The sequence below is a fragment of the Gorilla gorilla genome, chromosome 20, assembly GCF_029281585.2.
Source record: "Gorilla gorilla gorilla isolate KB3781 chromosome 20, NHGRI_mGorGor1-v2.1_pri, whole genome shotgun sequence".
NCBI classification, from domain to species: domain Eukaryota; kingdom Metazoa; phylum Chordata; class Mammalia; order Primates; family Hominidae; genus Gorilla; species Gorilla gorilla.
This window is the reverse complement of record NC_073244.2, coordinates 54,887,603-54,907,610: the sequence shown is the minus strand read 5'-3', so window position 1 is coordinate 54,907,610 and position 20,008 is coordinate 54,887,603. Positions and strand designations below refer to the sequence as shown.

Genomic DNA, 20,008 nt, shown 5'->3' with positions numbered 1-20,008 from the left:
AAGCACATGAAAAGATGCTCAACATCACTAATCATTAGGAAAATAAAAATCACAACTACAGTGAGATACCATCTTACATCCATTACGATGGTTGTTCTCAAAAAAAAAAAAAAAGAAAAGAAAAACAGAGAAGAACAAGTGTTGGCGAGGAGGAATTGGAACGCTTGTGTAGCGTTTGTGGGTTTGTAATATGGTGCAACCACTGTGGTCATTTCTCAAAAAATTAATCATAGACTTACCACAAGATGCAGCAATTCGGCTTCTGGTATATTCCTAAAAGAACGGAAAGCAGGGGCCCCAGCAGATATTTGCATGTCTTTGTTCATAGCAGCATTATTCACAATAGCTAGAAGTTGGAAACAAGCCCAGTGTCCATCCATCCGTGAATGAATAAGCAAAACGTGGTCTATACCTACAAACAAATGGGATTCAGCCATAACAAGAAGGGTGGTTCTGCTGGTGCTTCAACATGAATAAGCCTTGAGTTCTTTCTGCTAAGTGAAATAATCAGACTCAAAAAGACAAATATTACATGATTCCACTTAACAGAGGCGCCTAACCTCATGAAATGCATAGACAGAAAATGAAAAGGTGGTTGTCAGCGGCTGGAGGGAGGGGGAAAGAGGAGTTGGTGTTTAATGGGTACAGAATTCCAGTTGGGGAATATGAAAAAGTTCTGGGTGGGGATGGACAGTGGTGGTGGTTGAACAACAACCTAAATGTACTTCCTGCCACTGGATGTACACTTAAAAGTGGTTAAAATGGGCCGGGCGAGGTGGCTCACGTCTAATCCCAGCACTTTGGGAGGTCGAGGCGGGTGGATCACGAGGTCAGGAGATCGAGACAGTCCTGGCTAACATGATGAAATCCCCTCTCTGCTAAAACTACAAAAAATTAGCCGGGCGTGGTGGCATGCACCTGTAGTCTCAGCTACTCAGGAGGCTGAGGCAGGAGAATCGGTTGAACCCGGGAGGTGAAGGTTGCAGTGAGCTGAGATCACGCCATTGCATTCCAGCATGGGTGAGAGAGTGAGACCTCTTCTCAAAAAAAAAAAAAAAAAAAAAAGAAAAAAGAAAAGAAAAGAGAAGAAAAGAAAAAAGTCGTTAAAATGGTGAATTCTATGTTATATATATTTTACCATAATTTACAATAATTCCTATTGTTTTGCATAAAACAGCTGTAGAAAGCTTTGCAGGTCATGAACAGCACAGCTGGCCACTGGGGCTGGCGTGGGGCTAGGACCTGGGTGCACAGGGAACAGGGATGAGACACAGGCTCTTCATGCCTGCACACACATACAGATACACACAGATGGAAATTACTGAGCCATCTAAATACAACACCTATTCAAAAAATTAAACAGAAAAAGGAAATGTAATGGAGCTGAAGGATGAGGGTAGGTGGGGCGGTTGCTCAGGAGGACAGTGGAGGCCACATCACCCAACCTTTGAGGCCTCTCTTAGCAGCTGGAGCGCATCCCAGGGACTTGGGAGCTCTGGAAACAGGAGCAGGAGAGGGCCATGGCCGGAGGAGGCCTGAAAAAGATCATCTCTGCCACAGAGCAGAAGCTGGCTCGGATGCTGCTGGCCCCAGTGGAGACAGGGAGACCCGGGGAGACAACTGTATTCATTCAAGGAGGAATGGGTGGTGATGCAAACTTGGGTGGAGGCCACAGGGTGCAGAAGACAGGACACAGCAGAGAGAGATGTAGGACATGGAAGGGACAGAAAGGAGTGACCACTGGACATAAAGGGGCAAGGAAGTGGAAGCATGAGAACATCTGCTGGGCATCCGGCTGAGGGGTCGGGTGCCCAGGGTGCCCTTCCCTAAGGGAGAACCCAGGACAGGAACAGATTCAGAGAAAACCGCCCAGCTCACTCCAGCAAGAAGCAGAAAAGGGACTGGTTAAAGGACAGGGTAGGAAGGTCACCAAGCTCCAAGGGCCCTCATGAAGCCAGCTTGGAGGCCACAGGGCCCAGGGCAAGGACCAAACCACAGGCACAGGACAGCTCCAGTCAAGATCTTCTGGCTACTGCAGGAGGCAGAAACCACACCCTGCACCCTGCACTGCTGAGGCTGGCCCTGGAGTCCAGAAGCTTCTGTCCCCGATCCCCACTCAAAAAATTAAAACAAAAACAAAAAGCAAATCGGTGCCATGCACCCTCTGCTTCCTGGTGCTGTTCGGGATCCTGAGTCTTTCACGGGAGCACCTGATGGGGAAAGCCTGGACCCCTGTCGGTGTCCCTCCTGCAAAGAGTGCTGGGAAAATGAACTTTCCGGCTTCCTCCTTGGGAAGGTAGAACATTCCCCATGTGTACTGGTGGCACTTAAAAACTGCAGGGCAGCCAGAGAACATGGACCGTGTTCCACCAGGAGAGTTCCTGGAGGGATGTCCCGGTGCAGACGCCCGTCCCAAGGTGGTTATTTGAGCTGAGGAACTGAGAAGCCGGTTTCTGCCTAGAGTTAGAGATCCGAGAGGCATCAGCACATGGAAGGGAGGGAAGCTATGATGCCTCGAGGGTGGGAGACCAGATGAACCAGGAGAGGCAGGGCCCGGGAGGAACCCTGGGGAGCAGCCTCCTTTAAAGCCTGGGGGAAGTAGCTTCAGAGAAGGTGGGGTAGGTTGGGTGGGGGGTGCTGGAAAAAGATAATTAAGAAACAAATTTCTGCTCAGCCCAGAAACCCCCCTCACATCCGTAGAAGTAAAAGAAAATTGTCTTATGATTGAGTAAGCATTAAGCCAAAATGTGATGCAATCTGCTAAGAGATGACAAAGACAGAAAGAAATCTCACCTTTGTATCCAGCCAAGCAGGTGCAACCCATTACACACGTGGTCTCCAGATAGATGGTGACTAGTTCCCAGTTGAGAGGACTCAACGGCACCATTCGTCACACATAGTTCATCCTAAATTCACCCAGTAACTGGGTTGATTCTCTCTGTGGTTAATTGGCTTTATCCACAGGAAAAACAAACCTCTCTTATCTATGACAGGAGGTAGTTTTGCAACTGGGAGTGAGATGCCCCCAGAACTGAGGTTCCTTCCTTCTCACAGAAACTGGGAGGCAGGGGCGCTTTCTGCCCGGATGCCTGCCTTTCAGAGAGAGGGCTCCTATGGCCTTGAGGAGAACAGTTCTTGGTTGTGAGGCAGGCAAGATGCTTATGTATGCTTTAGAAAGCTTTACATACATCTTCAAGGGACAGAGAAAGAATTTTCAATTACACCTCTTCTAAAAAATAAATGCTCTCAAAGTCCAGCCTAGGCAACGTAGCAAGATCCTATCTCCACACACACAATAACAATAATCAATTTGCTGGGCATAGTGGGATCTGCGTGTAGTCCCAGCTACTCAGGAGGCTAAGGAGGGAGGATCACCTGAGCCCACGAGGTTAAGTCTGCAGTAAGCTTGGATGGCACCACTGCACTCCAGCTTGGGTGACAGAGGGAGACTCTATCAATGAATGAATGAATGAATAAATGAATGAAGAGAAAATGCTCTGAGCGAAAAGAGGAGAGTCTCTTTATCTTTTTGCAACAGGCTAAACAAAATTTTTAAAAATGTATATTTACCTCACAGAGATTATTCCAGGAAAAGAAGTGGCCCTCAGTGTCAAAGGATGCAAAACTAACCTGTGAGTTCCTGGCAGGTTTAGCAATAAAGCAGGATGTTGCTGATCTCAGTACAAGCAAGGTTAGAGAAAGGGGAAGATGGAAGTGGACATGGACGAGTGAGTGGAAGGCGACAAATGGAAGCAAAGAAACGTATCCAGACCACTGAACATGCTTGACCGAGAAGAAAGAGGCGGTGGAGGGAATGGAAGCCTGAGGAAGTCATCTGTTGCAATAAGAGGCCTCAGAGCACGTGTAGGGTGCGGCACAGAGCCCATGCAGAGGGGCTGTGGAAGGCTGGTGGGGTGCAGGTGGCCCCACTCTCTGTCACCCTGAGGAATATGTGGTCAGAGTTAAAGCTCAGTCTGTCTCTGGGATCAGGTAAGAGGTCAGTGTCCGGAGAAGAGAGGTGGCTCTTCAGATCCTGCAGACCTCCACCGCGCCCTCTGTCCCTCTTGACTGCTTTTTCTCCATCTCCGTTGTCTGGCTCACATTCCTGTCACGTCTTCCTTTCTCCCTACCCCTCTTTTCTCTTTTCTCCTCTCTTTTTCTTCACCCTTGTACCTTTGGAAGTCCCACTAATAGAATTTAAACAGCTTTTCAAGTTGGTTTTTTGTTCCCAGAAATTGACTTTAGACTCTCCATGAATAATGTGGAAATCAAATGAGTATAAGCTGGTTCATGTCTTTGCAAATAAACAAATACAATCTACATTCCAATGTTTCTTCTTCCAGAGTAGCCCATATTTGTTTTTTTTTTTTTTTAGTTACTGTCACTTGCAATAGATTTTTAAATCTTGTAACCTGGTTACACAAATACCATGGGGCAAAAGCCTTACTTCCTGTGAGAGGAAACAAGGCTTGACTAGCCTCATGCTGGCTTTGAAGAAGTAAAATCAGGGGCTGATAAATTTACACAGGGTAAATATCAAAGGTCGAAAGTCAACAATAGGTGATAGAGGGAATACCCCAAATTTTAAAAAAACAAATCATTTAAGCTGCAATAGAATTATCGTAGAAATAAACCACGGTCCTTCCCACTAAAATATTCCACTTAGAATTGTAAAATATTCTTCTCAATAACTTCTGGAAGAGCCTATTAAGAAATTAAAGAGGCTGGGTGTGGTGGCTCACACCTCTAATTCCAGCACTTTGGAAGGCCGAGACAGGCAGATAACTTGAGTTTAGGAGTTTGAGACAGGCCTGGCCAATATGGTGAAACCCTATCTCTACTAAAAATACAAAAATTGCCCAGGCGTGGTGGCAGGCACCTGTAATCCCAGCTACTCGGGAGGCTGAGGCAGGAGAATCACTTGAACCCGGGAGGCAGAAGTTGCAGTGAGCCGAGATTGTGCCATTGCACTCCAGCCTGGGGGACAAGAGCGAGACTTCATCTCAAAAAAAAAAAAAAAAAAAAAAGAGTCAACCTTGAGCCAGGCATGGTGGCTCATGCCTGTAATCTCAGCACTTTGGGAAACCGATGAAGTCAGGAGTTCGAGACCAGCCTGGGCAACATGCTAATACCCTGTCTCTACCAAAAATTTAAAAATTAGCTGGGTATGGTGGCTCATGCCTGTAATCCCAGCTATTTGGGAGGCTGAGGCACAAGGATGGTGTGAATCTGGGAGATGGAGCTTGCAGTGAGCCAAGATTGTGCCATTGCACTCCAGTCTGGAGTGCAAAAAAAAAAAAAAAAAAATCCGTCTCAAAAAAAATCACAAAAAGAATAAATATGGGGCCTCATGACTGTATATTACTGGGCTTCTGACCTAGACTGAAAGATCAGGGAAGACTTTCCTGAAGAGAAAGTGAGCTATGATGGGCCCACTGTACTCCAGCCTGGGCAACGTAATGAGGCTCTGTCTCAAGAAAAACATGCAGAATAAAACCATAATAAGATACCACTACAGAACTATTAGAATGGCTAAGATTAAAAAGAGTGACCACGCCAAGTGTTGGCAAGGATGTGGAGGCACTGGAATGCTCACGCTGCTGGTGGGAATGTAAGATGGTACAACCACTATGGAAAGCAGTCTGGCAGCTTCTAAAAATTTCAGCATACACCCACCATGCCACTTGGCAATTCCATTCCATTCCCACATTATTTTTATTTAAAGGAAAATCAAGTGGAATGATCTTTAAAGCATTTTTGCCTGACAAATAGATGAAATGTGGGTAGCAGCCCAACACTCCCTTGTCAGTCTTCACAGGGCATATGTGGCCTCATGGCCCCCAAGAAATATGGCTCTTTCCACAAGTGCTATGTCCACTCTCTTCACCAATCCTAAGATGTTAGCTCCACAGCACTGCTAGCATTGGGCTTTGTCTATTTCTTTCTTTCTTTGTCTTTTTTGAGAGGGGGTCTTGCTCTGTCATCCAGGCTGAAGTGCAGTGATGCAATTTTGGGTCACTGCAACCTCCGCTTCCCAGGCTCAAGAGATCATTCCACCTCAGCCTTCCAAGTACCTGGGACTACAGGTGCACACCACCATGCCTGGCTACTTTTTTGTATTTTTGGTAGGGATGGGGTTTCTCTATGTTGCCCAGGCTGTCCTGGAACTCCTGAGATCAAGCGATCCACCCGCCTCGGCCTCCCAGAGTGTTGGGACGGCAGGCGTGAGCCACTGCTCCTGGAGTGGGCTTTATTTATTTCTATTTCTATTTCCTTTTCCTGTGTGGTGAAGTGATTGAAAACCATGCCTTATTTTGCAGGAAGAGATGGAAGGCTAGAAAGAGGAAGTAAATTGTTCAGGTCATAGTGAAACGTTAGCAGGTCTAGAATATCAGCCTCTTTACTCAAAGCCCACAATTTCCAAATATCACAACTTCCTTTCTCTTTATACACTTTAGGGATTTTATTTATTTATTATTATTTTTTGCCAAAGTGGAACTCCAGGTCAAAGGACTTTGTTGGTCTAGTGTCAAATTAGCTTCCAAGGTGTTGATCTAATCCATGGGGCCACCAGCACTCAAGGATATAGGTGCACAGCAATGCCAGCCTCATGTTGTAATCCTTTTATTCATTTTTGCTCCTCTGGTCAGTACACGAAGGCCTGTAAAGATCTTTTCTTTTATTTTTGAGATGGAGTCTCACTCTGTCGCCCAGGCTGGAGTGCAATGGCACAATCTCGGCTCACTGCAACCTCCGCCTCCCGGGTTCAAGTCATTCTCCTGCCCCAGCTGAGTAGCTGGGATTAGAGGCACATGCCATCATGCCCGGCTAAGTTTTGTATTTTTAGTAGAGACAGGGTTTCACCATGTTGGCCAGGCTGGCCTCAAACTCCTGACCTCAGGTGATCCACCCGCCTCTGCCTCCCAAAGTGCTGGGATTACAGGCATGAGACACCACACCCAGCCAGGCCTATGACAATCTTTAAGTGTAACTTTTCATTAAGTGCCATAGATCCCTCCTCTTTATAACATAAAGTCCTGTAAACTGCATGCAGATCAGTTTGCCATAGGAATAATTTGTCTTTGCTGGAACATGCTGGGTGCTTGGCAGATGAGGAGATTGGAAGTGAACCACTGAGATGACGTCCTCGGCAGGCTGTGTTGCAGGGGGATGAGTGCAGGTTGTTTATAAGGCCTGGGTCATGCCCCTGGCCACCATTTCCTGGCTTTGTGACTCCAGCTTTACTTCTCCTTCCCAGGGCTCAGTTTTCCTCTCCTTGAAGGGGATGAATGGAACCAGCTCTGGATGCTGACCTGCCTGTGTGTAAAGGCTTCCTGTAATGGGCAGAAGAGTGGATAGGAGGGCAGCAGGGGAGCTGGACCAAAAGCATCATGTGATTTGCCGTGATCACAGAGGATTTTCTGGAAGTAGCTTGGGCACAATGTGTGCAAGGAGACAGAAGGGTCTCGTGGTGGGGAATAGGACATTCACACGGCCTCCTCCATGGCTTACCTCACACAGCAGTTGTTAATTAGCCAAGAATTTGACAAACAGGCGTTAAAGACCTTCTGAATGTGACACACGACACCCAGCTAGAAGAATATTGCCAAAAATCATTAAAACTACTCTAATCATAGTCTGAGTCAGACACATCCAGGTGGTGGAAGACTTTACAAAAAAAAAAAAAAAGTGAACTGTTGCTTTCAATGACATTAAAGAAAATGAAAGGCAGTTGGGGAGCACTCCTAGATTAAAGGGGAGTCCAGAGATGAGATGTAAACCAAAAGGTATCTGAGACAGGTCTCCATCAACTTAGAAGCTTATTTTGCCAAGGTTAAGGACATAGAAAAAACCATGCAATCATAGAAACAGTCTGTGGTCTGTGCCTTTCTCCAAAGATAATTTTGAGGGCTTCAATATTTGGGGTGGAAAAGCTGGCTGGCGGTGAAAGAAGGAGGGTGCGGTCGCATTACTGAACCCACATGGTGTAAGAGAAAGCAGGAGGTAGGGGAATAATCAATCACGTATTCATCTCACGCTCGGTAAATTGGCACCTTGAGAAAGATAAGGTGAATATGGCCGGGCGTGGTGGCTCACACCTGTAATCCCAGCACTTTGAAAGGCTGAGGTGGGAGGATTTCATGAGCCCAGGAACTTGAGACCAGCATGGACAACATGGCAAAACCCATCTGTACGAAAAAACCACAAAAATTAGCTGGGCGTGGTGGTGGGTGCCTGTAGTCCCAGCTACACAGGAGGCTGAGGTGACAGAATGACTTGAGCCCGGGAGACAGAGGTCGCAGTGAGTCAAGATTGTGCCACTGTGCCCCAGCCTGGGAGACAAAGTATGACACTGTCTCAAAAAAAAAAGAAATAAGTAAAAAATTTTTTAAAAAAAGATAAGGTGAACATGGAGTAGCTACCTAAGGAAATACTTAGCCCTTTCTCTGTAGCTGTCTGCTTAGGAACAAAAGGAAAGGCAGTTTCTTGCATGACTCAGCTTCCAGTTTTTTTTTTTCCTTCTGTCACAGTGAATTGGGGTCCTGAGTTTTTGTTTCTCTTTCATAAAGACAACACAGTGCAGTTCATGCTTGACCCCGGATGTTCTCCTGATCAGAAAGCAAAAAAGCAATGAGAGATGTCATTGGGACAACAGAGTAAAACTGGAAATGGGCTTCCTATTAGACAACAGTGCATCCATGTAAACTACATGGGTCTGATCCTGGTCTGTGGTTACGTAGGACAAAGTCCTTAAGAATAATCTATATAGGCTGGGCGTGGTGGCTCACACCTGTAATCCTAGCACTTTGGGAGGCCGAGGCAGGTGGATCACCTGAGATCAAGAGCTCAGGACCAGCCTGGTCAACATGGTGAAACCCTGTCCCTACTATAAATACAAAAATTAGCCGGACGTGGTGGCAGGCGCCTGTAATCCCAGCTACTCGGGAGGCTGGGACAGGAGAATTGATTGAACCCAGGGGGCAGAGGTTGCAGTGAGCAGAGATCACGACACTTCACTCCAGCTTGGGTGAGAGAGCGAAACTGCATCTAAAAAAAAGAGGGAGAGAGAAAAAAAGAATAATCTATACTTTAAAAAAATTTTATTTATTTATTTATTGTGATGGAGCCTGGCTCTGTCACCCAGGTTGGAGTGCAGTGGTGTGATCTAGGCTCACTGCTGCAACCTCCACCACCAGCTTCAAGTGATTCTCCTGCCTCAGCCTCCCAAGTAGCTGGGATTACAGTTGTGTGTCATCATGTCCAGCTAATTTTTATATTTTTAGTAGAGATGGGGTTTCACCATGTTGGCCAGGCTGGTCTTGAACTCCTGACTTAAAGTGATCCTTCCAAAGTGCTGGGATTACAGGCGTGAGTCACTGTGCCCAGCCCCCTTAAGAATAATCTTAAGAAGGTTTTTGCTGAAGCACTTAGTGGTGAGAGTTACAATGTCTACTCCTTGTTTTTAAAATTTAAGAATATTTTAAAAGCATGTGTCGTGTGCGTATAAACAAATACAGTAAAATGTGAAGAGTGGGTGAATCCAGTGAAGGGGATACTTGTGTTTACTGCACTATCCTTGCAGCTTTTCTGCAGGTTTGAAATTTTTCTTTCTTTTTTTTTGAGACGGAGTCTTACTCTGTCACCCAGGCTGGAGTGCAGTGGCGCGATCTTGGCTCACTGCAACCTCTGCCTCTTGGGTTCAAGCGATTCTCCTGTCTCAGCCTCCGGAGTAGCTGGGACTACAGGTGGCTGCCACTACACCGGGCTAATTTTTGTATTTTTTTTTTTTAAATTAGAGATGGGGTTTCACCATGTTGTCCAGGTTGGTTTCAAACTCCTGACTTCAATAGATCCACCCGCCTTGGCCTCCCAAAGTGCTAGGATTACTGGCGTGAGTCACCGCGCCCAGCCTGAAAGTTTTCAAAATGAAAACACTGCAGGTCAGGAGTTTGAGACCAGCCTGAACAACATGATGAAACCCTGTCTCTATTGAGAATACAAAAATTAGCTGGGCATGGTGGCGCATGCCTGTAATCCCAGCTACTCAGGAGGGTGAGGCAGGGGAATCTCTTGAACCCAGCAGGCAGAGGTTGCAGTGAGCTGAGATCATGCCATTGCACTCCAGCCTGGGTGACAGAACAAGACTCCATCTTAAAAAAAAATTTAGGGAATAAAAAGAAATAGAAAGCTGGTGGAATGCTTTGAAGTTAGGTAGGATAGGAGGTCCTTGACCCTCCCTGACCCTCCTGTGTGGACCAGACCCTGTGTGAGGTCCTGTTCAGGAATTTGAGATTGAGAGACAGACGGAGACAGTCACAGCCCAGGTGATTAGTAGGACAGAGACAGAGGTAAGGATCAGAGCTGGGGAAACCCCCAGGGGAAATACTCGTTTCGGATATCATGAAGAGAAGTCTCAGCGGGGAGAGTGTGTTTTCAAGAGTATCTTCATGGAGGAAATATTTGTACTCAACAGGGGAGTCTTTATCTCCATGGAAAAAGCCCCACCCAGGTGCTCCAGAATCTGGCTTTGTCCTTGGTAGGTAAACATTGGAAGCAAATTCTGGCATTCTCTGGGCTTCTCAAACTTGGGGAACACGTTGGCTGCTCAAGAAGGAGAAACAAAAGGAACAAAAAGAAACAGAGAGCCCTTGGACTGCTTTGAGGACACATGGGATCAGAGGTTCTTGTCCCTCCCAACCCCTCTCTCCCCGCAAGCAGAGGGCTGAGGGGCCCAGACTTGATTCTAGCTTGACCACAGCTTGACTCAGAGGTCTTGGTCAAGCTCATTCCCCTCTCTCAGCTCCTGCATCCTCTTCTACAAGACCAAGATGAGGAAGGAATTTCTGCGATTGTTGCACCTAACAGCAAAGAAAAGAGAAGAAAAAAAAAAAAGAAAACCCAGTACCGGTAGTGCTGCAGGTGAATGCCTTGGAGCTGTTAACTGGGGCGCTCTGTGGCATCAGTAATAACAGTTGTGTTTATCATTGTTTTTACTCTGTTCACGTTATGAAATTAAGTGACACACATGCATCCAGGCATGGTGTAGTGGTTAGGAACTGGCCCCTGGAATCCAATGTGTCTCCAGCTCTGGAGTGGATAAGGCATATCCTACCCACATCCCCTTGGCCAGCTGGTGTTGGCTGAAAACATCTCACAGGTGCCCCTTCTCTAGAGAATTGCCCTTGAACAATGGGAGCCCCTTGCCACAGGGACAGCACCCTCTTTACCTCTTCAGCTCCCTCCCACCCTCGCTCGCTATCGTGCCCCTCGCTCGCTCCATCCCTCCCCTGACTGCTCCCTGACCATCGCCCCGCCCCCCTTCCTTTCCATCCCTCCCCACTCACTGCCGATCCCTCCCACCGACCTCGGCCACCCGGGAATCCCCGCACCCCTCCTCTTCTAAGAGCAAACAGGACGGATTTCTGATATGAAATCACCATTAACTGGGTTATCCTGCATTCTTTTTTTATTCTGTTGCGTTTGGTTCAAGAAGTTCTCCTGCAGGGTTTTTGCTATTTCCTCTTCCTAAGGAAGACTGAACTGTAATTTTCCACTTTCCTTGTCTGGTGTTATAAAGAGTCTAGGGAGATATTTTCTGCTTCTTTTATTGGAACAGCTTGTGAACACAGAAGTCTCCTTTTCTTGGAGGTTTAGTAGCACTTGCAGGTGAAGGCACTGGCTCGTTCCAGGGCACCCCCTCGTTCCCTTGACCAATGAGTCTGCTTCTGTGTCTCCCCTCGGAAGGCCAGACTTTGTTGAAAGGTTCAGACTTGACCATATCTGAGTCTACATTTGGCCTCAGCAGGCCCCTCCTCCACCCTGCCCACCCCCACCCCCACTTGCCCCCCAAGACCCCTCCCTTTTTTTTTTGAGAAAGCGTCTCGCTGTGTCGACCAGGCTGGAGTGCAGTGGTGCAATCTCGGCTCACTGCAACCTCCGACTCCCAGGTTCAAGTGATTCTCCTGCGTCAGCCTCCCACGTAGCTGGGACTAGAGGAGCCTACCACCACGCCCAGCTAATTTTTGTATTTTTAGTAGAGACAGGGTTTCACTATGTTGGCCAGGCTGGTCTTGAACTCCTGACCTCGTGATCCATCTGCCTCAGCCTCCCAAAGTGCTGGGATTACAGGTGTGAGCCACCACGCCCAGCCAAGACCACTTTCTGTACCCAGCCCTGGGTGCCTCTACCCAGACCTCCTGATCTCTCTGCCTTCCTCTTTCATGGGTTACGCTTATTTTCCCACATCCAGATCCCATGATGGGAGCTGCAGAAGGCCCCTTTGGGAAGGCTGAGCAGGTTGACTCCTGAGGACAGCAAAAGTGAGGTGCAGAGAAGGTATCTGATCAAATCCAGTGCCCTCTCAGTGCGCCCTCACTCTGTCTGTCACTTCCCTAGACCCAGGATCCTTGAAGTGCCTAGTCTGCTTGTCTATGGAAGGCTGTCTGGAGGGGACAACAGAAGAGATCTGCCCCAAGGGGACCACACACTGTTATGATGGCCTCCTCAGGCTCAGGGGAGGTAAGCCTGGGACATCGGGGTCCCTGCGGGGACTGAACTGGAAGGTCTGGGGACTGAGATCTTAGTCTTTGGGGAGTGAGGGTGAGCTGAGGCATGGCATGAGACCCAGAGGAGGGTGAGCCTGGCTTCCTGGAGCTATGCCTGCCTCTGAGGGTTGGGTGGTCCTAGAGGCAGCATCACTGACTCTCCCTCACTCCCTCTTTCTGCAGGAGGCATCGTCTCCAATCTGAGAGTCCAGGGATGCATGCCCCAGCCAGGTTGCAACCTGCTTAATGGGACACAGGAAATTGGGCCCGTGGGTATGACTGAGAACTGCGATACGAAAGGTGAGTCCCGTCCCTAGACTGTGCCCTGCACTGCAGCCTTGGGGCACGATGCCACATGGGGCATCCAGAGCCATCACACCAAAGCCAGCAGGAGGAAGGTCAAGGGTGCAGGGTGGGTTGCTTGGCATGTGGCTTTAGGCAACAGTGAGTGCTGGGGCCTCTGCTGGCTCTCAAGCTGCTGAGAGTGACTGGTTGCTTCAATTTCTGTGTCTCCACACCCCTGGCCTTGGGTAACCCTAGGTCTCCCACTTCCCTAGGCCACCGTAGCCTCTCTAGCACCCTCACCAGCCCCCGCCCCGCTCATGGTGCTGGAGTGCCCCAGCAGCCTTGCCTGCACAGGACAGAACATCAGAGAGAAAATCAAGGGCACTTCAGGTGTGACAGAGAAAGCAAGAGTTAAACGATGACACTGAGAGGGTCCCCACTTACCCATTTAGGTGCTGCCATGGAAGAGAGTGCCAGGGAATGTCTCCATAAGGAGGGCTCCAAAGCAACAGGAAGCCATGGTGGGGAGGTGGGGATCTTATAGGAATCCCAGCTTCCCTCCTAGAAGCAAAGTCTTCCCTGCCCCTGCCTCAGTTTCCTTGTCTGCCCACATCACGCTAACCCTTAGAGCTTAGAAGAGAGAGTTGTGTGAGTTTTGCACACATTCCTCTGTGTATTTGGCTGTTTCTCCCTAGCTAGGCTGGGAGCCTGAGGCCAGGGGCTTGGTACCACTGGCACCAGGGTTTCCAGCCTTGGGTACCTCAGGAGCCGGCTCAGGAAGGGTACCAGGAGGTGTTTGCTCAAGTGAGGACATGCAGGGCTCACTTGAGCAAAGCTCCCTCATGAGTCAGACCCTGTTTCTACCTGAAGGGCCTCCAGGACTAGGAGGGGGAGGTGCTACAGACACAGATGGTCACAGCTTGAGGTGATCAGGGCTGTGGCAAACAGGGATGTGAGGCCTGGGGCAGCTCAGAGGAGGAAAATACTGATGTTGTTGGGGTAGAGAGTCAAGGAGGGCTTTACAGAGGAGGTGGCCTGTGAACCGTGTGTTAAAGATGACCTACAGCTTATTGGTAGAAGAGGAAGAGGACATTGGTGGCAGAGGGAACAGTGTGCAGCAGCTGCATAGGCCTGGAGGTGGGAGTGAGCCTGCTGTTTTCAAGAAGAGTCCCTCACTCCACCTGAGAAGGACTCATCAAGATGAAGGGGTACAGCTGGGATTGGGGGTGATTAGAAGTTTTCCAGGTGGACAAGGTGGGTGTGGGGTCGAAGAGGGAGCTGCTCCAAGCCAAAGGCACAGCAGGTGTGAGGCTGAGGAGGAAATGAACTGGCATGCCTTCAGAATGGATACTGGTGGGGGAGGAAGAGTTAAGTAGGGAACCTGGTGGTCGCTCAAGTACCTGAAAACCCAGGCTGAGGGGTGGACCCTCTCCTGAAGGCAGGGGAGCCATGGAAGATTGTGGAGCAGGGAGGGTAGGGTCTGAGCCATTTATCTTTCCTTTTGACTGATGCTGCTGTTAAGGATCTGGCCCTGGTCTCTGGGACCAGATGACACTGATAACCCAGAAGGTATTTCAGAAACAAATCAGACACAACACATGCCACACACACAGCCCACAATAAGCACAGCAGACACGAATGCATCACACCATGACACATACACACCCCACATCACATACCACACACACACTCCCCCATACCCCTGACATACCACCTATGGAACACAAATCACACACAGAGCACACAATATGCACAACACACACAAATGCATCACACAAGTGCACAATTACTACGTGTACATGTAGTGTGTATGCCACATACTACACGTCAGGCACCACACACACTCTCCCTCTCAACATATCAGACATGCAATATATACCACACACAACACACAATACACACAACACATCTGGCATGCCACACACACCACATGCAAGCAAAACACAGATACACAGAACACACACCACACCAAACACACAAAACACATACCACATATATCACACACAGTATGTCTACACATGCACACACCACACAAACATACCATGAACACACCACACACCCCATACAACCACACCCCCCACATGTATACTACGCACTCACACACAGCACACATACCTGCACACATCATGCATGTGCACACACTACACAAACGCACCACATAAAACACAGCGATTATGCACGAATCAGTGCTGTTCACAGAGATTCATCTTCTGCTTTCAACACCGGAGCCAGATCTTGCAGGCTGTCTTGCCTCCCTGGCGAAGTGCAGTTCAGCAGTTTAGCAGACAGTGAGCATCACAAGACCAGGCATCAGAAACTGGGGGAACAACAAGACGTTGGGGACCACGTGCAGGAGAGAAGAGGCTTCAGGGTGATGGAACCCCTTATAAGAAGCCACAGCAGTGGGAGGGCTGGGTGCAAGGATGCAGGTTACTAAAAGGGGCCATGGCAGCAGCCCCTTGTGAAGAACCAAAGGGCCTGGGCAGATAAGGCCCTGGCTGCCCCTAGAGGAGCTGGGCAGCAGTCCCAGTGAGAGAGCAGGGAAGAGCCCACGTCTGAATCAGGGACACATGGGTCCCAGGCCCTGCTCTGCTGCTGAAACAGCTTTCCAGCCTCAGCTTCACACGAGGATCAAAAGTCTCCATATCTCATGGAGCCTCTTTCCCTGGATTTGGGGAAGAGGAGGGGATGGTTGCAGACATGGGGCGGAAGCAATGCAAAGGCCGTGAGGTAGGTGAGTGCCTGCCAGAAGCACCTGTGTGGAGCAGAGTGATGGAGGGAGCAGGGAGGCAGCCGCGTCTTATCAGGCCTCCCGGGCCATTGGAAGGGCTTAGAATTTTATTCTCCAGAATGGGGACCTCCTGGAGTCTTCGGAGCAGAGGAGTGACATGAACTGACTTAGGTTTACTCAGCCTCCCTCTGCCTGCTGGGTGGAGAATGGAGCGAGAGGAACAGTGACAGGCGGGTGCAGGGAGAGCCCCAAGAGTCAGGTGGGAGTGAAGCAGGGGGCTTGGAAGCACCAGAGGTGGTAACGTGGGGTTGGGTTTTGAAGATTTTCTGCAGCTCAAGCCAGCAGGATTTCTTGCGGAACACAACGTGGGAGAGAAAGAGCGTGGTCAAGGACAATACCAACGTTTTCAGCTAGACTGGCAGAAACGAGCCGCCACAGGTATAAGTAGGGGAGATGGGAGTGGGGAGAGAAGGGTGGGAGAAGGGAGCAGGGGCCATGATTTTGATTTTGTCATCTGTGAGGTATGCAAATGAGCAGCCCTCCAGGGTGGCATTGGTTCTGCAGGTCGCATGTGTTGGTGGAAGCTGGGGGCTCAGTCTAAGAGTCCCTGCATCATGGGACCGATCCCCCCTGCTCTGTGATGGCCATGAGGGAAGGCCAGGGGCTGTGGTTTCACACTAGAGCCTTGAGGGCCTCGGGGCCAAGGTAGCCGAGGATGGTCTTCAGTACTGTCTCCCTCCTGCTCCCAACCCTGACCCTGAGGGTCCAGAGTCCCTGGGTTCCCAGCCTACCTCTGCCACTCACAAGCTGTGTGGCATGGGCAGCTACTGAGCAATCCTGCCTCTGTTTCCCTTGTTGCAAATGAGGGTGTTGATTGTGATCACACCACCTACTGTTGGGGTGCTGTGGGGAAATGAGGCATCCCAGATAAGCTGAGTTCCCTGGGACCTTAGATGGGCGGATCTGTGGGAAGCAATGAGGTCAGCCAGGTGCAGAGGCAATGCTCAGCGGCAGTGCTCAGCCCACCCTGTCCCTTCGCATCTTTTGTTTGGAACATAGGGCTTTGCAACTGAAAGGTATGAGAAAGGTCTCAGGCTGCCTTCCTTATTATTGAAATGAGGACCTTAAAGCTCAGATGGGGAAGCAGAGATGGGCAGAGGCTCAGGAAGAGCTTCCATTGCTCTCACAGCTGAAGCAAGGAACGGCTGTTCCCACAGGGCTGTGAGAGGACATCCCTGCAGGTGTTCAAGCAGAAACGGGGAACAATGGAGGTGGGGTTTGGAATCCCAAGTCCCTTCTGAATCCGTGGTTGAGGGACTCCATGGCCAGGTCACCTGGAGTGTGACTCAAGAGCATGATCACCTTCCCTAGCCCAGGAAGTGGAGGGACAGACATGGTGGGTTCCTGGCTTACACAGACCCTGGGTTTCCTCTCCCCAGATGTTCTGACCTGTCATCAGGGGACCACCTTGAAGAAGCAGGAAAACTTGAGTAAGGAACCCACTGATTGGACCACATCTAATACCGAGACGTGCGAGGCGGGGCAGGTGTGTCAGGAGACGCTGCTGCTCGTAGATGTAGGTGCGTGGACTGAGGTAGAAGACGAACACCTGTCCCAAGTCCCTGGCAGCTCCCTCCACCCCACTGGATTCTTTCCCCTGAATTTCCTGCTCAGCTCCCTTCACATCTGCAATTTTCAATCCGACTCTTCTTCTCTCTGCATCTTGGGTTCCCCTTACGAAAACTGGGGGTGAAGCAGTGGGAATGACAGTGTCTGCCTTTCTGGGTAGGGGTGACCATGTATGCGGTAATCCCTGCCCAGGGTGGAGAACCGTGCCAACACCAGGAATCTCAGTGGCTTCATACATTCTGGAAATGTTTATCCAGCATTTGTTTTAGGCGCCGCAGATCCAATCCCATCTGTATTCCTGCAGCTTTATATGCCTTGAGAAACAGGAAACAAACAAACAAAAAGCAGCAAAGTATGGGGAATGGAGATCCCAGCTCTGCAGAGAAATCTGGCAAGGAAAAGGAGATAGGAAAAGTGAGGGGAAGGCTGCAATTTTAAGCTCAGTGCTCAGGGGAGACTCATGGAGAAGGTGACGTTTGAGCGAGAACTTGGAGGAGGCAGAGCTTCGGGGAGGACCCAGGCCCCAGCCTCCGTCTTTGCCCCACACTAAACATGACCCATGCAGTTGTGATCAGGGTATTCACCCTCTGCCTGGGGGGTATTGTGAAGGGCAGTGAGTTCAGCTCTGGAGCCCCTGCTGCCCTGGGAGCTGCCCAGTCCCCAGCCCAGCTTTCCCTCTCACCCTCAGGACTCACATCAACCCTGGAGGCGACCAAAAGCTGCAGCGCTGTTGGGGCTCAAAATTCCCAGAAGACCACCATCCACTCAGCCCCTCCTGGGGTGCTTGTGGCCTCCTATACCCACTTCTGCTCCTCGGACCTGTGCAATAGTGCCAGCAGCAGCAGCGTCCTGCTGAACTCCCTCCCTCCTCAAGGTATGGGATCCAGGGTCGTGGAGAAATGAGGCCCAGACACACAGAGACTCTGGCCCAAGGTGGGCGGCTGCTCTGAGCACAAAGTCATGTACCCCCACCTTTCCTCTGCTCCCCAGCTGCCCCTGTACCAGGAGACCGGCAGTGTCCTACCTGTGTGCAGCCCCTTGGAACCTGCTCAAGTGGCTCCCCCCGAATGACCTGCCCCAGGGGCACCACTCATTGTTATGATGGGTACATTCATCTCTCAGGAGGTGAGTGCTGCAAGCAAGGCCCCAAGGATGAAGGCGCTGGTGTCCTGGGCTCCTGGGACTGAGGGAGAAGGGGCTGGGGGCCTGTACTCCTGGGTCTGAGCAGGGAGGGGCTGGAGGCCTGGACTCCTGGGTCTGAGGTAGGAGGGGCTGGGGGTCTGAGCTCCTGCGTTTGAGGGAGGAGGGTCTGGGGCCTGGACTCCTGGGTTTATGAATTTGGCTTGGCTGTACTCTGTGTCCTTTCTGACTTGGTCTTCTCCCTCTAGGTGGGCTGACCACCAGAATGAGCATTCAGGGCTGTGTGGCCCAACCTTCCAGCTCCTTGTTGAACCACACCAGACAAATCGGGATCTTCTCTGTGTGTGAGAAGGGTGATGAGCCGCCTCCTGCACCTCAGCCTGAGGGAGGTAGGCTGGGGGCCTGGAGTGTCTCACTTGGGGGGTGGGGCTAGCACTGGCCCTAGCGCTGTGGTGGGGAGCGGTTTGCCCTACCTGCTAACTCCATTTCCCCCACGATTCTTCACCGCTGCTCACCACCACAATCAACCGTCCCTTGTGCTTGTAACCTAATGGCCTTGGACACCAGATTATTTCCCCATCCTGTCCATGAATCATCTTCCCCACACACAATCATTCATATCTACTCACCTAATAGCAACACTGGGGAGAGCCTGGAGCAGCTGGACTTGCCCTGTGGGAGAGGGGACACTGGAGGAGTGGCTGCATGTGTCTGATAATAAAGACCCTGTGCTTTCTCCCAGTGCTGGGATTTCTCCATGTAAGGGGACAGCAGGACGCCCAGGGATCTAGCGTGGTGGAGGAGAGGAACCTAATGAGAAAATGGCCATCCAAAGCCTGCCCTTCATTGGTCTGGTTCATGTCTCCAAACCAGCTTGGATGGTAGCAGAGACTTCAGGGTGCTCCAGCCAAATGTATTTGGGTATCACCATGACCTGGGAGGGGAAGATGCACTGAGACGTATGAGGCTTCCAGCCTAGCAGCCAGGGCCCTAGCACAAACAGGGGGCTCGCCCCATCTGAGCGACTGCAGGAGAGGTTAGTACAGTCATGCATTGCTTAACGACAGGGACGTGTCGTTAGAAATGTGTCGTTAGGTGATTTTATCACGAAAGGAACACTGTAGAGTGCACTTACACCAACCCAGATGGTACAGCCCAATACACACCCAGGATGGACGGTAGAGTTGACTGCTCCTAGGCTACAAGCCTGCAGTGCATGTTATGGTGTGAATACTGCAGGCATCGTAACACCACGGCAAGTATTTGTGCATCTATACACATCTAAACATAGAAAAGGTACGGCATAAATACACTATTGTCATCTCAGGAGACCACTGTTCTATACGCAATTCGTCACTGACCCAAACGTTGCTATGTAGCATCTGCCTATTGTGGGATAATTGACATAAGGGCTAAAGAGAACTCCAGAAAAAAATGGGTTAGCATTTTCCTAGAGCTGTTACCATTGGGTCTCTCTTACCACCATAGCCCAAAAAGGGTGAGGAGAAGAGCCACTGCTGGAATCTGCAGACAGAGAGAGAGAGAGAGAGAGACATAGACAGAAAGAGACAGAGAGAGAGCTGGAGAGAGAGCCGGAGACAGAAAGAGAGAGATATTCAGAGAGGGTTGCCTAACAAGAGCTCCCATCTCAGGCTGAAAAACACGTCCAGCCCACAAT

The 20,008-nt window shown here is 49.9% G+C and overlaps 1 protein-coding gene and 1 pseudogene across 1 annotated transcript in view; one reads left to right on the top strand and one right to left on the bottom strand.

Moving 5' to 3' along the window:
• TEX101 (testis expressed 101) overlaps window positions 1-2,912 on the bottom strand; it is a 33,242-nt gene extending 30,330 nt beyond the window's left edge. Inside the window, exon 1 of the mRNA XM_063701407.1 lies at window positions 2,794-2,912. The gene's annotated coding sequence lies outside the window, so the exon portion shown is untranslated. The remainder of the gene's footprint in view (window positions 1-2,793) is intronic.
• On the top strand, window positions 1,521-18,810 carry LOC115931553 (CD177 antigen-like; annotated as a pseudogene).
• The last annotated feature ends 1,198 nt before the right edge of the window (window positions 18,811-20,008 follow it).